This window comes from Pan troglodytes, chromosome 13 (genome assembly GCF_028858775.2).
Source record: "Pan troglodytes isolate AG18354 chromosome 13, NHGRI_mPanTro3-v2.0_pri, whole genome shotgun sequence".
Lineage (NCBI taxonomy): Eukaryota > Metazoa > Chordata > Mammalia > Primates > Hominidae > Pan > Pan troglodytes.
In genome coordinates this window covers 125,108,481-125,125,087 of record NC_072411.2, presented here as the reverse complement: position 1 = coordinate 125,125,087, position 16,607 = coordinate 125,108,481, and the positions used below count along the sequence as shown (strand labels likewise).

At 42.2% G+C, this 16,607-nt stretch overlaps 1 protein-coding gene across 5 annotated transcripts in view; it reads right to left on the bottom strand.

Annotated features, from left to right (window-relative positions):
- The window catches only part of ACSL3 (acyl-CoA synthetase long chain family member 3), a 78,750-nt gene extending 62,731 nt beyond the window's left edge, over positions 1 to 16,019 (bottom strand). The window contains exon 1 of one of the 5 annotated variants that reach the window (XM_001166550.7): positions 15,719 to 16,019. The gene's annotated coding sequence lies outside the window, so the exon portion shown is untranslated. The remainder of the gene's footprint in view (positions 1 to 15,718) is intronic. The other 4 variants (XM_001166511.7, XM_009444405.5, XM_063790802.1 and 1 more) reach the window with 4 other exon arrangements.
- Positions 16,020 to 16,607: the final 588 nt, after the last annotated feature.

Here is a 16,607-nt window from a genome sequence, read left to right as displayed (position 1 = left end):
TAGCGGGTATGAATAAATGTATACTTTTATAAATACTATTTTATATTCTATAATTTAAATAGGCATAAAGAAAATATTTTAAAGTCGTAAAGTAGGGCCAGGTATGGTTGCTCATGCCTGTAATCCCAACAGTTTGCATGGCTGAGGCAGGAGGAATGCCTGAGTCCAGGCGTTCAAGACCAGCCTGGACAAAACAGATCTAGTGTCTACAAAAAAAAAAATGTTTTAATTGGCTGGCCATGGTGGCACACGCCTGTAGTCCCAGCTACTTGGGAGGCTGAGGTGGGAGGATCACTTGAGCTGGGGAAGTTGAGGCTGCAGTGAGCCATGATTGTGCCATGGCACTTCAGCCTAGGACTGAGATTCTGTCTCAAAACAAACAAACAAACAAAAAAACCATAAAGCAATAACTAGCTCTTGCTCAAACATCTGTTGAGAAAAGCTATCCCACATGAGGGTAGGGAATGGGTACCAGAATCAAAGCTGCTCCTATGATTTACAAATCACACACTATTGCTCCTTCCCCTGCTTATTAATCCCAATACTTTTATACTGGTGAAACAGTCCAAACTCTAGCTCAAATGTCACCTCTTTTATGAAGTCTTCTAATATCTACTTGCAGTCCTCTAAGAACCCAAAACATTTTGAACATACATCTACATTGGCACTTTTAACTATGGATTGTATGTTTACTGTTTTACTTTCTATCTACTTCAACGAGGTAAACACTCTAATGATGCATCTTTGAAATATGAATCCCAAGAAACCTACAAAGTATTACCTAGTATATGTTCAATAAATTTTGGCTGATTTTATGAATAAAATTTTAAAACAGGGAAAAACAAAAAGAAACATCATCAAAAAAAACCCAGCAATAAGCTAAGGAATTATGTCTGTGCTTATGACACTGAACTGGACAACCCAAAAGGGGAGGGGAGGAGGGGTAGAAACTCTGGTCAATATCAGCTCATTCAACAACCAGTCAAGTGGCAATCACTAAGGCCATCTAGGTTCATAGATGTGATCATTTCTGCGCTATAACGTAATGCAATTAAAGAGGAAAGAAGCCTCACCAACTTCTTGCTAAAATTGCCATATGAAGGTTAATACCAATAAGGTCAAATTTACAGAAATTATTCCTATTCTTTTCCAGGAACCAAAAGGAATACAGAATGGGATATAAATCAATCAGTGAAAAGCCAAACCAATGAATTTTTTTATTTCATTGAATAAAAATCAAGATTTCAACTGGCACTATACAGATCAACTCATTATTATCCTGATCTGAATCATGACGAATAGATATGAGGTTCCTCCCTCCAACCCACCACTCCAAAGGTTTTTACCCAAAAACAAAAATCCCATTCCTTCCGTCCCCAATCTTCTTGATTTTATCAGTGATAAGATCAGTGATAAAGTTTCATCAGTGATAAAAACTTTGAGAGACACTGTATTATATGAGCTAATCCTCAGAGAGCTGGAAGGAGACATTTTAAAAGTAACAATAACAATAGGTACATTTACTGAGCATTTAATACGTGCCAGGCACTGTTCTGATCACTTTGTATATATTATCTTTAACATTAGGTTATACATAACGCAAAAAAAAGTAAATCAAAAGCTACATTTTTACAATTATTCCTAACTTCACCTCTCCATTCAAATTTTCACATAAATGAAGATTTTTAATTCTTCAATTCTATTTTTACTTTTATATCTCTTTTTTTGTTGGTAGAGACGGGTTATCACTATGTTGCCCAGGCTGTCTCAAAACTCCTGGCCTCAAGCAATCCTCCCATCTCTGCCTCCTGAGTACTGGGATTACAGTAGTGAGCCAATGTAATTTAAAAACTGTAAATCTATAAAATTTCTATTCTCCAAATCCTTCAGCAGGATATATCCAATAAGCAAAATTATTGCTTTTTATTTAAATCAGGTCTAGATTAAGACTGGTTTAACTAAAATAAATACTTGGGTTGCTAATTTTTTTTTTTTTTTTCAGACAGGGTCTCTTGCTCTGTCGCAGGTTGGAGTGCAGTGGCTTGATCACAGTTTTCACTGCAGCCTTGAACTCCCAGGCTCAAATAATCCTCCCAAGCAGCTGGAACCACAGCACCCAACTCAGTTAGTATTTTTTATTATTTTTATAGAGACCAAGTCTCCCTATACTGCCCAGGCTGGTCTCAAACTCCTGGGTGCAAGTGATCCTTCCTCCTCAGCCTCCCGAAGTCCTGGGATTATAGACGTTAGCCACTGCGCCCAGCCAAGAAATTTTTTTTAATTATACAAAATATTATTCATATGAAACAACATCTCTCTTCTGGTTTTCAATATATAAATGCAAGTACAAGGCCGGCGCAGTGGCTCACACCTGTAATCTCAGCACCTTGTGGCTCATGCCTGTAATCCCAGCACCTTGGGAGACCGAGGCAGACGGATCACCTGAGGTCAGGAGTTCAAGACCAGGCTGGCCAACACAGTGAAGCCTGGTCTCTACTAAAAATACAAAAAAATGAGCCGGGTGTGGTGGCGCGCACCTGTAATCCCAGCTACTCGGGAGGCTGAGGCATTGAGAATCACTTGAATCCGGGAGATGGAGGTTGCAGTGAGCCAAGATCACGTCACTGCACTCCAGCCTGGGTGACAGAGTGAGACTCCGTCTCAAAAAAAAATAAAAATAAAAACATAAATCCAAGTACAGGTGCAATGGAAAGACACACTCAAACTAACGGGCACAGATATAAGTACAACCTCTCTGGGAAGCAATTGTAATTTTTATTAAGAGCCTTTAAATTTTTCATACCTTTTGACCAAACAATTCCACTTATGTGAATATTTAATGAAGAAAAACAAATTTACTTGAGAATTTCCATTTGCTATTTATAATAATGGGTAATGAAAATATGCAAATCTAATAATTGGGAAATGGTAAAGTACATTATGTACATATAGTAGATTATTATACAACCACTAAAAATATTTTCAAAAACATTCAATAACATGGGAATTGCTCATGATATGATAAATGAGAAGTAGGTTAAATATTTACACACAATATATTTCCACTTTTGTTAACATACACACAAATAGGTATCAGGACCGAAAGCACCTCAGCACTGGCTATATCTAGAATGTAGAATTTATGCTTTTACGTATTTTCCAAACTTTCTCATCAAACACACATTCTTAGAAGAAAAAGCAAATATATAAATTCATTATAATTTCTACAAATTTATATAGCAACAGTATTGACATGCCTGAAACACTAGGTCAATTTATGATCTTTTAAACAAGAAATTGAATAGTAAACTTAAGAGACGACACTAAAAATATTTCTGTTCAAAACATACAACTCTATGGAATTATGAAATAATATCCAATCTAGCTGAAAAGTTTCCCATTGGCCTTAACAGGCGAACAATACCAAAATCAACATAATATATGATCAGGTATATTGCTACATATATTTATAGATGTTTTAATACTGCTGAAGATAATTTTGGTAAACTGTAACATTGCTAATCATAAAATTCAAATCATAAAAAGTTAACTGTTTGCAAATTTTGTAATAATAAAATTTAAACTTTTTGTAGTAACTGAGGACCAAAGAAGCATACTGACTTGATACAGATATTGCTAACTAGTTGGCACAGTCAAGCCTCCAAGTTCCCTAATCTTCCCAGTCTACTCTCAATGGATGGCTTGTAAGAGACGGCTTTATTTTTATTCCTGTCTCATGCATGCTGTGGCCCATTTATTTTTGCATCCAGCTTCATCTCAGAGGACCTCTGCACAAACTCCTGCCCTTCTTGTGGATTTTCCCCAAAGCCAAGTCACCATCCCACCCCACCCCACATTGCTTCAAGCCTCTGCCTAGAAAGCGGCCCAGTTGCCCCACCACCACACCGCCCCACTGCCATCCCTCTTCTCCTAGATCAGTTGGATGCCACTTCCTCAGAGAAGCCTCTCAAGACAGCCTACTCTGGTTCCCCACCCTTGGCACCCCACAACTTTGCCTTCACAGGACCTATTGCAACTGTAATTAAATAATTACTGTGGAACTGCTTAATGTTCATCTTCCCACTCTATGCAACAGGGAAGGGCCATATTTCTCTTATTCATCATTCTATCCTTGGTGTCCACTAGCAAAGTACCTGGTGGGAGCATCCATCACGTGGATAGACGAACAGATGGATGGATGACAGATGTTAAGAAGAATAATTTATTTAAATTTTCCTAAAATACTTTTACTTTCTTTCTATAAAAAATATGTAACTGTCGGCCGGGCGCACCTGTAATCCCAGCAGTTTGGAAGACTGAGGCAGGAGGATCACCTGAGGTCAGGAGTTCAAGACCAGCCTGGCCAACATGGTAAAACCCTGTCTCTACTAAAAATACAAAAAATTAGCCGGGCGTGGTGGTGGGCACCTGTAATCCCAGCTACTCGAGAGGCTGAGGCAGGAGAATCACTTGAACCCAGGAGACGGAGATTGCAGTGAGCCAAGATCATGCCACTGCACTCCAGCCTGAGCAACAAGAGCGAAACTCCATCTCAAAAAAAAAAAAAAAATTAATTGTCTTAGTACTATTATCTATTTTATAACCTTAGGCACACCTGTATTCTAAATTGTGAACTTTTCCCTGTTGAGCATTTGCCCTACTTAAGTTTTTCCCTAGAATTATACATCTTTTTTATGATGACTATTATGTTCACCAAAAACAAGGGAGTCAGGGGTAGGGGGGAATGCCACAAGAGCAGTAATGCCACAGATAAAGCAGAGAAGCAAAAATAATAATAATAACATTCACATCTGTTGTCCCAAAGCACCAAGACTCCTATCATTAGAAAACTAATTCAAGCCTTAAAAATTAACAGAATGAGAATAGGCTGTTAGTAACCCCACAACCCCTCACCCACTAGACCTGCTCTCCCACTCCATCTTGGCCACCAACTCCCTTGTGGCTTCTCTTGTCCCCTGAAAGCCTAGTCCCAGGAACCAATGTTTCTGTGACAACGGTGTCCTTCCTGGAGGACTCCTGAGCACTTGCTATCCTAGAGCTCTAAAACACAACAGCTCCCTGCAGATTCACTGCATTTTCTTCACTCCTACTCACGAGGCTGCCAGCTGGAGAGTTATACAGCCAGGACCAATGCCACGTTTGTGAGACCCAGCCTTAGCTGAGGCCTCCCTAGACAATGCCTACTGGGCCCCTAGTGATAAGCACTTTACACATCTTTCACTGACTTCTCACCTCGTTCTATAAACATCTAAGCCCAGAACTTTGTTCACTCTCCGCCACTCACCATCGCCTACCCAGATGACCCCTCATGTGGCTTTCTTTGAGTAGATCCCAGCTATCCCACTTCGCATTTTTAAAAATAAATTTTTTTAACTGAATTCTCCTTTCCACATCTTCTACTGTCACTCTGCTTTTCACCTTTCCCAACTCAAATGGAAAGCTGAATCTTCCCATTTCTAGAACTTACTCAAAACTTAAAATTACTCAAAACTTAAAAAGCATTTGGTAATATTCCCTTCCCTTGCCCTGCAAAGATCCAGTCAGTTGCCAAGTCCTGATGGTTCTGCTTCCTCTGTCATCCCCTGCCTCCTGCCCTTTCTCATGTGTTACTTTATCAGTTCAGGTCCTTACTCCTGTCACCTGGCAGAATTCAACTGTATCCTTAACTATTCCTGTCTCTAGTCCCCTCTCCCCCTCCTCCATCAATGCATCCTTCATCCATGTTGCCAGTGTGACACTGCCACTCCCTTATAACCCGTATTTCACATCAATCCTCTCTTCAAGAATCTCAATTCCCTCCTCATTGTCCAAAAGGGGAAAAAAAAGAAGGAATAAAAAAACAATTCCAAACTCGTCTGCCAAGTACTTAAGACCCTCCACAACTTGAAGTCAGCTTACTTTTCAACTCTCACCTTCCAACTCTCTACCTCACACACTACAAACAAATCAATTCCATCCACTTCTTTGTCTCCCTTACCTGTCTTCTCTGCCTTTGCTCATTTTGCCCTGTTAGCTCTACCTGGAATGTCCTTTATTCTTCTGCATACATTCAAAGCCTAGTTATCTCTTAGCATCTAAATTGATGAGGCATTCTCTGATACCCAAACCTCCACTGGCCCTAACCCCAGCCTGAACTTCTCTACCCATCCGCTGACCCCTTAGGGCACTCTCTTACGGCACTCATTTTCTTTTGTAATTATTTGTTAAACAATTGTACATCTCAATATAGAACGCAGAGAAACAGTTCTGCCTCATCTTTCACTCCATCTATTTACTGCCCACTGCCTCTGAGATGGTTTCCATGAGAATCTTGCTTATTGAGATGTCAAAAGAGGAAGAGACTCATGCAAACACCCCATTAAATTCCAGGTAGTAAACACATCAATGAATACATGGGGAAATGCACAAGGCTAACTGATAAAGTCAAAGACACCTAAGAAATAAATATGGCACAGGTAACAAAAATCCTGAGTCAAGTAAAGGAGGGGGAAAAGGAGATAAAAAGAACAGTGATGAAGCAGATCCCTCTCCATCCCCCAAAAGCAAGAAAGGATTACAGACCAAAAAAAAAAAAAAAAAAAAAAACCAGAAGTCCAGTCAGACTAAATGGCACAGACAATGCCACACCACCAGTCTCAACGGCAGGGTTACAAACAACTCGGGCCAGACCTTCAAAGCTCCTCCTGCAACAACTCAGAGCCACTCAATTCTCTTCATTTGCTAGCTGCTAGTTCTCCCTTTCTATTCCTAGAAGGTTTAATTCATTCAACAACTACTTTCAGAGTTTAATCAATAAATAGAGGTTATGCTAGGTCTTAATTGTTTTTGTCCTCCAAGTACATGTGCCTTTCTTCCCCATGGGATGTGATTCATCCTCACAGCTTCCTAAGTCCTCCCAAGCAGTTGATGGCTCAGTTTTATTTGCCAATCTTCCAAACTCCACTGCCCCCTGGACATCCTATGTGAATACCTTCCTCACAAATCTTTCTTCAAATCTAACATTAGTCTCATTTTGCTCAGCTGACCATTCCCTGGCTACTCTAGCAAAACATGACCTCTCTGTCCTTTATACTGCTCATTTAACATTTACAACATCTCCTCTGTAACTTCATATGGCCTAAAACCTCTTGTCCTTACAGAATTAACATTTCCTAGTCCCCTTTAAATAATGTGTATCTTTATTAATACAATGGGTTCACTCACACACTGGTTCAGAATGTCTTGTTACCATTTACCAAAAAACTACTTGTGACAGGCAGAGAAGGGACAAAGAGGAAGAAAGAATATACATAGGGAAAACAGAAAAAAAGGAAGTTACAAGAGAAGACAGGGGAGCCAGAGAGATGAAGGAAGCAACTAACATAAGTCATGATAACCTTGTGAGGTAAGAATTGAAATCTTGGGCCGGGCGCGGTGGCTCACGCCTGTAATCCCAGCACTTTGGGAGGCCGAGGCGGGCGGATCACGAGGTCAGGAGATCGAGACCATCCTGGCTAACACGGTGAAACCCCGTCTCTACTAAAAATACAAAAAATTAGCCGGGCGTGGTAGCGGGCGCCTGTAGTCCCAGCTACTCGGGAGGCTGAGGCAGGAGAATGGCGTGAACCCGGGAGGCGGAGCTTGCAGTGAGCCGAGATCGCGCCACTGCACTCCAGCCTGGGCGACAGAGCGAGACTCCGTCTCAAAAAAAAAAAAAAAAAAGGATTGAAATCTTTATGTTACAGAAATTGAAATGGAAGGCTGAGAAAGGTTAAGTCACTCGCTCAAATTTACCTATCAAGCTTTACATACACGGATGGCAATGGCTCCTTCTCCACTGAACAACACAAGGTTGATGACATAGGATAATATACTTAGAAACACCATCTGAATCATTATCAGGGTCATATTACAAAAGGTATTTAAAACTAACAAGAGTAGACCCTTGGTAATTATCTGAGAATTTCACCATGTCAACTCACTTTCAATGTGCTTTATACGTATTTCAAAAAAATTGAAACACGATAAATCCTAATTTTTTTTTTTGAGACAGCGTCTCCCTCTGTTGCCCAGGCTGGAGTGCAATGGCATGATCTTGGCTCACTGCAACCTCCACTTCCCAGGTTCAAGCAATTCTCCTGTCTCAGCCTCCCAAGTAGCTGGGATTACAGGCACCCGCTACCACACCCAGCTAATTTGTATTTTTAGTAGAGATAGGATTTCGCCACACTGGCCAGGCTGGACTCAAACTCCTGACCTCAGGTGATCCGCCCTCCTCGGCCTCCCAAAGTGCTGGGATTAAAGGCATAAACCACCACGCCCAACCAAATCCTAAATTATTGATATTAAAATATAACAATCTAGTTAATGTACCTCAACTTATGGTTTGCTACAGTTTACAGTATCTCTTCCCAATCTCCACTAACAGTTATAAAACATCACACATTTCCTTGAGGCATAGATGTCTGTGTTAAAATGCTGCTTCAAAAAAGAAGGCAACACCACAAACTGAGTAGGCTTAGAAAATACTGCATACTCTAACAAGAAATAAAACTAATAAAAATAGCTAATATGTATTGAGTAATGACTATGCCAGACACTCACCTCATTTGAATCTCACAACAATCTACGGGTAGATTTCTATTATCTCCATTTTACAGATGAAGAAATTGAGACATAGAAATTAAATACGCTGCCCAAAGACACACAGCTAAAAAGTAGAGCCCGGATTCCAATCCAAGCAATCTTAACTCTGAGCTCATGTTCCCATCCACCAAACTGCAATGAAAAAAGTGCACTACATTTAGAGGAAAATATTTAAAGGAAACAAACACTAAAATACATAATTAGCTAAATCAAATGTACATCAACACAGAAACGTTTCCCAAGAGAAAGGGTACATGTGAATTATCCCTACAGTCATGCACGGAATTACAAGTAAAATAATATATATCTGTAAAATATGTTCAAGATATTTCTATATTTTAAGATATTTTTATTTTAAAAAAAAAGCAAAGAAAGTTAACTAAAGATTACTAAAAAGAGCCTTAGAGGAAAAGTGCCCATTACAGTTTTGTACTGTTAAGTATAATGGAAAAAGAATGGTACCTTAGCTCAAATAATGAAACGATTAGAGGAAGGCCGAGACAAAAATGTGAAGAACAGAGAAAAAGGAGCACAGGTTAACTACAGTGTCAAAAATTAAAACAAAGACTTGTGTTCAATAATACTTAACGGTAATAATGTCTGTAATAACAAAAAAAATGGAAACAGCCTAAAAGTCTATCAAGAGAGCAAAGGGGAAATAAATATGGTATAGACCTAAAATGTACTAACTTGTCACAGTAAAAATAAATGACCTAAATCTACATGAACCCACACTGATGAATTGAGTTGAAACTCAATTCATGAAACCACACTGATAAGTGATTTTGAGTGGGGATAAAATAAACAGTATGCTGAACAAGAATACATGCAGTACCATCTATATAAAGTTTAAGAATACACAAAACAATACTATACACTGTCTAAGGAAACACACGTGTAATAAAGCTGTACAGAAATACACACGAATAATAAACACCAAATTCAGAGCAGTGGTTAGCTGTAAGATTTGGGGGAAAGGAGTGGGTTTCTTTAAGTGGATTAAATTTTATGAAATATTTTTCAAACATACAGAAAGTGTGTCAATATTTTAGTTAAAAGACAGGAAAAGAAAATGGAATTAGCAGACTATGGGATCCCAAATTCCTTTATATTCCCATCTAAAAAGTCAATAACAATTCCTGTGAAGGAAGGTTAAAGGGGAAAGCATCCTGAGGAATTATGTTCAAGTCCAAAAAGAAAATTCTAGGCCAGGCATGGTGGTTCACATCTGCAATCCCAGTACTTTGGGAGGCTGAGATGGGCAGATCACGAGGTCAGGAGTTAAGAGACCAGCCTGGCCAACATGGTGAAACCCCATCTCTACCAAAAATACAAAAATTAGCCGAGTGTGGTGGCGGGTACCTGTAATTCCAGCTACTCGGGAGGCTGCGGCAGGAGAATTGCTTGAACCCGGGAGGCGGAGATCGCAGTGAGCAGAGATCACACCACTGCACTCCAACATAGGTGACAGAGCAAGACTCTGTCTCAAAAAAAAAAGAAAAAGAAAAAAAAGAAAATTCTAGTTAAATTCTCTCAATTTCCTTTTGATTTCCCCGGGGCGGGGGGCGGGACAGTTTTATTTGGGGCAGCTACTTTGTGTAATTAAAACAGACATAAAACTGCCCCTAAATGTCATCACAGCTCCTTTCCCTATACAATCATGCCTTCAAAGGTTAATATGAACTTCAAACTGTCACTCCAGAGAGGAGATGCAGCGCCCAGGTTAAGAACAGGGACTCTGGAACCAAAGTGCCTGGGATGAAATCCAGCACACATTTAGCACACAATCGTGCAAGTCACTTAAATTGCTCTGTGCTTCAGTTTCCTCAGCTGTAAAAATTAGAATGATAAAAGAATCTATTTTGCAGTCCGGGCGCAATGGCTCACGCCTGTAATCCCAGCACTTTGGGAGGGCGAGGCAGGCGGATCACAAGGTCAGAAGATCGAGACCATCCTGGCTAACATGGTGAAACCCCATCTTTACTAAAAATACAAAAAATTAGCCAGGCATGGTGGCGGGCACCTGTAGTCCCAGCTACTCAGGAGGCTGAGGCAGGAGAATGGCATGAACCCAGGAAGCGGAGCTTACAGTGAGCCGAGATCATGCCACTGCACTCCAGCCAGGGGGGCAGAGCGAGACTCCGTCTCAAAAAAAAAAAAAGTACCTATTTTGCAAGGCTGAGATAAAAATTAGAACAGCATTTGGCCACAGTATACTATAAAGGTGTTGGCTATTATCCTTATTCCAAAGACCATTCATTTAGAAAAACAAAAACTAGGCTTTGTATCCAAATAATATAATTAAGTTCAGTTACTTTCTGCATCAAACAGGAGACAGAAAAGTTGACCATGACAGGACAGGGGAAAATGTGCAGCTTTTCACAGCTAGAGCAATCAACGTGAGGATAGTAAGATAAGCAATTTTTAATTTTTCTAACAATATTCTTTGGTAGCGTTATAACATCTCCAATGCATACACATCTGTGTATACACACACACACACACACACACACACACACACACACACAGGATCCAAAATCAAGGTAAAACATTCTATTTCCTGGCTCCCTGTTGACCTGGGAAAACTCCAGTTCATCTTGGAAAACCTAGTTCAGCTATCATCTCCACTGAGAAGTCTCCCCTTTTCCTTCCCTACTCTGTGCCTGCTCTGCACTTTTTCTCTATTTCCTAGCAGATTCCACTGCTGCACTGATTATACCATCCTGTAATACATTTGCTCATATACCTTCTTCTGTTGCACCATGCTGTAATTTGTTCATACACCTCTTTCCTGTGGTGAACTGTGAGCTCCTTAAGAGCAGCAACTCGCTCAATCATTTCCAAATTCTGAGTACCTTGCAAAACAGACACTAAGTAAATACATGAATGAATGAATCCTTAATAACAAATACCTTCACAAACAAGCAGAAAGCTGTATTTGGAGGCCACTTATCCAAAAGGTTGGTTATTTAAGTATCTTCAATTCTAAACAAAAATTAGCAGATCAGTTGAAACTACTGAATCATCCAATTCTTTATCCTTCAAAATGGGAAACATCAAAAATACATAAGTAAACATATTCCAATAATAACAGAAGCTAAACTTTAAATTAAAAGAATTAAGGCACCTATGATGTCAGGAAAACAGAAACCGTCTGAAAGCTTTTTTCTAATGAAACCAAAAATAAACATGTAAGGAAGGCATCACGGGATTTAACATTTACAATGTCTCCTTTTTCAGAAAATAAATAAATTACAATCAAAAGTCAGATGAAAATATATACTCTATTGAGGGATGAAATTAAGACTGAGCCACATTTTAAATCAATCACACAATGCTCTTGCGACAAAGTTTTCTAAGAGACTGTCATGAGTCAACCAAAATTGGGCTAATTTTTAGAAATTTAACAGTTCTTGACAATTTTTGGCATTTGCTTAGGACTTCATAAGCTACAGGCCTGTATTCTGTTACTGTGGAAGGTGTCCCCTCCTCCCAGCAAAGACACAGGCCTCAGTTGTACTTTGGGTCCCATCCCAACCCCATCCTTTTAGGAACTCTGCACAAACCCTTTTCTAGTCTGTACTCAACCACTCCCTCTCCACTGAGCCTTCCCATCAGCATTTAAACATGCTGAAATCAAACCTGTTGGAAACAGTTTCTGTCTCCGTTTTCCTCACCTCCCACTGCTCCCCATCCCACCCCTACCTGCAGATCAGCATCTCTTTCAAAGGTCACCAGTGACCTCCATGTTGCTAAATTCAATGATGGTTCTCAATTCTTCTCTCATAGGAGCATTCCACAGTACTGACTCATCGCCTTGCAGGAACATCTGTTTCTGGCTGTCCTCTGACCTTCCTGGCCACTCCTGTCTCCTTGGCAAGCTCAACCTCCTCTGCCCAGCTCCATCCCAGGCCTCCTTCTCTTCTTATTCTATAGCCTCCCCACAGGCAATCTCACCCGTACCCATGGTTTGAGCTCTTGCCTCTACATGGAGGTCTTCAAAACGGTAAATGGCCACCCCAATTCTCAGCACAAAACCAGTACCTCAATAAAGGCCTCAAAGGCAGCTCCAACTGAACACCTCCAAAACTAAAGTCATGCTCTTCCCATATCCAGAACCTAGTTCTCTACCAGTAAGCCCCAGCTCAGTGAATAGCACACATACCTCTTTAGTTGCATAGGTCTGAAACCTAGTAATCACTTAGCACCTCTTTCTCCCACTCCACTTACTATTTATCACCATATCCTGACAATTTCTTATCTCCATTTTCTCAGTATTTCTGTTTATCATATATGGCTCTTAAAAGGATCAGATGAGCCAACATATGCTAGCACTTTGAAAAAAAAAAAACCTTAAATTTGAGTATTAGTATACATTAACTGAAATCTCTTTGAAAGCAGGAACTTTGGCAAGTTCATCTTTTTTATTTATGCCACATGGTACCCCTAGGACGGTGTTTTGCATGCAGATGGCCATTAAGTAAATATACTGCAATGTATTATTTGAATTGGCTTCATACATGTTCAACTGAGACATTTATATATTTTTAACAATCTATATTTCCCAATCCAGCCATCAAAAAATGATCTCCTAAGATGATGAGACTTTTAAGTTAAATGACCCTGCGAAGCGTATGCTACAATGGATACTTTTGAGTCATTATGATGCTCGTTGTTTTAAAAGCCTATCACCCTTGGCCTAGCTTTCCTAAAAAATACCTAAATCCAATATTCAAGCCCAAATCTCACATAAGAGTCTTACTCCCCCTTACAGTTCATTTTGAGTGGGAGAAAGTATTAGAGGACTATTTAAGCTTTAAGTACCCTGAAGGCAGACAGAATGACAACTTGTAAAGTTGCCTATCTCATTTTCGTATCTTGCAATGAGAGCTGGGATCACATTCTGAGTATGAAAGACATTGTGCAATGAAAAGAATTATTGTTGCTGACAACTTCCCAAACTCTTGCATTATGTACATAATTGCAGGCTCAGATTTCAAGACTGTCCTCTAGCAAAATCTCACCACATCAATTCAAAAAACAGCTCCCTAGACTAGATTTCCATCTACATCACAATCTTGCTCATAATCCTCATTCACACAATACTTTTCCTTCATCGTACCTATCAAACTTGCAACCACCTATCCGTTTGTATGACCATTTGCTTCTTGTCTATTTTTCCCTCTATTCACAGCTGTATTCCCAGCACCTAATAAGGTGCCTGACATATCACAAAAATTAAATGGCTCTAGGTGAGTCAATTAATCAAATGAGGAATGAAACAGTCACTTAACTGGAACCAAACAGCAGGGAAACACATAAGCAAATGAAACAGACCTCGAGGCTTTAAGATCTGACTCTCACCCCAAACCAGACAGAGGATGATTTTCCCCTTATAATTTGTGCGTTCTTCATTTCTCCCATTCTTCCTTTCTTCCTTCAAGGAGAACATTTTAGACCCTCAGAATATTTAAGCTTTAAGTCACTGAGTCTAAAGCCTTACAAATTCAGTAACTGAGATCCAAAGATACGAGGTGACTTGTCACCTTGACCCTTAGGTCCAATGGACCACTCTGCCCCACACCCAATGTCATCCTACAAAACCAATACTTTTTATACAAAAGAGAAACCAGGAAAAGTCTAGAGAGAAAACGCATGCGACAATTATAAGAGAAGGCTTACTCATCCCCAAGTGTGAGGAACTGCCCAGAAAAATGCCAGAAAACAAAATCAAGTCTGTGCAAAAGATTCCCATGTCACACCACCTGTCCCCTATAATACCCTTCTAATACACTTTCAGGAGCAACTCATCAGCACCCTTAACTCTCAGAACTAATTTGGGGAAACAAAATAGGTTGATGATCATGAAAGAAGGTATCATCAAACTACAACTCTCCTGGCCACCCAGACTAAAATCCACTGTGGAAACTATTCAGCCAGCCACCAAGGAGAGGCAGCAAAATATAGTGCTTAGATTTCAGAGCTCTGGATTTACACAGGCCTGTCTGAATCCCAGCTTCTTACTAGCTGAGATCTGAGGCAAGCTAATTCGTCCAATCTGCAGTTTCTCCCGCTGTAAAATGGGAATAACCCCCACCCCAGAGGACTGTTAACAGTGTGAAGACACTGTACATAAAGCTCTCCGAACAGTGCGTGGCATGTAATAAAAGCTCAATAAATGTCAGCTATTTGTCATTCTTTTCAGCTATAATTTCGTTCACAAAGCCTACTGCCTTTCTAGCTTCCATATAATTTTAAAGACATTCCTCCAGCCTTTTCATTTTCGAGGGATCTTTTACACAACAGCTTAAGAGCACACTTTCTAGTATCAGACTTCCTGCGAAAACCATTTGAAAACCTGTGCCTCGGGCTCCTCATCTGTGAAACGAGCCTGATAACACCTACCCAACAGGACTGCTGGTAGTAAGCAGTCCCCGAGTTACCCAACCCATCAACAGTATATGATTAAAACGCACTTGGGGAAAAGCAAAGCTGCAACTCTCAAACCCCAAACATCAGTCTTAATCCCAGTCCCACCACCACGATAGTGCCCAGAACCAATCACCAAGGTCGACCCACCTCACGCACCTAGTTTCTTCTCACCCCACGCAGCAACAGCCCCTCCCGCCCCGCCAAACAAGGGTTTTCCGAAATCGCAAGGCTGAGTCTCCTTCCACGGACACCGCACTGCTGGGGCCGCGGCAGAGCCCCCTTAATTCAAGCGGCTGGCCCCCCCACCCCGCCCCACAGCGCCGGGAAGCACGCAGTGCATCCTCCCTGCCTGGTCAGCGCCGCCCCACGCCGTTCGCGCTGCAGCTCCCGGCACGCGTGGGCTCAGGGCCGAGGCCCCACGTCAGCCGCTTCCCGGACCCCAACGGGCCGCCTCCCACCCTGCTCGCCGCTGCTCCTGGTGCCGCGGGCCGCCCGGGCGCACACCCAGCGGTCAGGTGCGGCGCCGACAACAGGGTCCCAGGCCCCGAGGCTGGGGCGCCCCTCGGGCCCAGCCGAACCACACGCGGAGGCCGCGCCGCCAACCGGCTTCCGCCGCTCCCACAACCCACGCCGCACTCACCGCTACGCCGGAGTCCGGGTTCCTCCGGCCTCGGGGCCGCGCAGGCCTGGCTGAGCCCCAGAGCGTTCACGCCCCGCGCCGCCGCCCGGGGTTCCTGGCGCAGCTGTCGGGGCCGCAATGCGAGGGGACGAACGTCTGCGACCCCGTCCAACGCCTCCTCGTCCCGGCCCCGGCCGCGTCGACAACTGCAGTGTCGCAGCCCGGCGCCGCCACAGCAGCGTCTGTTGAGCGGAACCGCCTGGGACGCTCACCCCCGGCCCGCACTCGTTGCCTATGCAGAGAGGCTGCCGCCCATTGGCCCGCGAGCGGTGGCGCGTGCGGGGCTGGGCCTATCGAATTCGGGCCGGGGAGCGCGGCGCTGGCGGCCCGGGGCGGGGCGAGGTTACTACGGGTCATTCCGCGGAGCCGCCGCGGACCGGACCTGGCTGCAGTCTGCGCGGGGCGGGGGCGGGGGCGGGAATGGGGTCGACCAGGAGGGACGGACCGCGGGTGGGGGAGGGGAGCGGGGATCTGCGGCAGCGACGTGGGAGGAGCGGCTAGCCCAATAGGGTCTGCAGGAGCTCCGTCCCTCCAGGAAAAAACACCCCCCCACCAAAAAAAAAAAAAAAAATTACAGTCGCACAATTATTGCTGTAATGTATAAATTTCAATATAAATTATGAAATAGTATGCATATTCTTTTTCGTTTTTAACTGGATTAGTTATCCCGTTCTTGCAGAAATTGCTGTCAAATCCTGCCAAATAAAATGGCTTTTGGAACTGCCTGGGGCAAGAAGAGCCTCAAAAACTCAAAGCTTATCCATTATCATTTCTCTTGTTTTGGCCTCACTTGACCTAGCATATAACCCGTTTTCCTCTAAATGCACTCACCATGCAAATTTGCTATTTC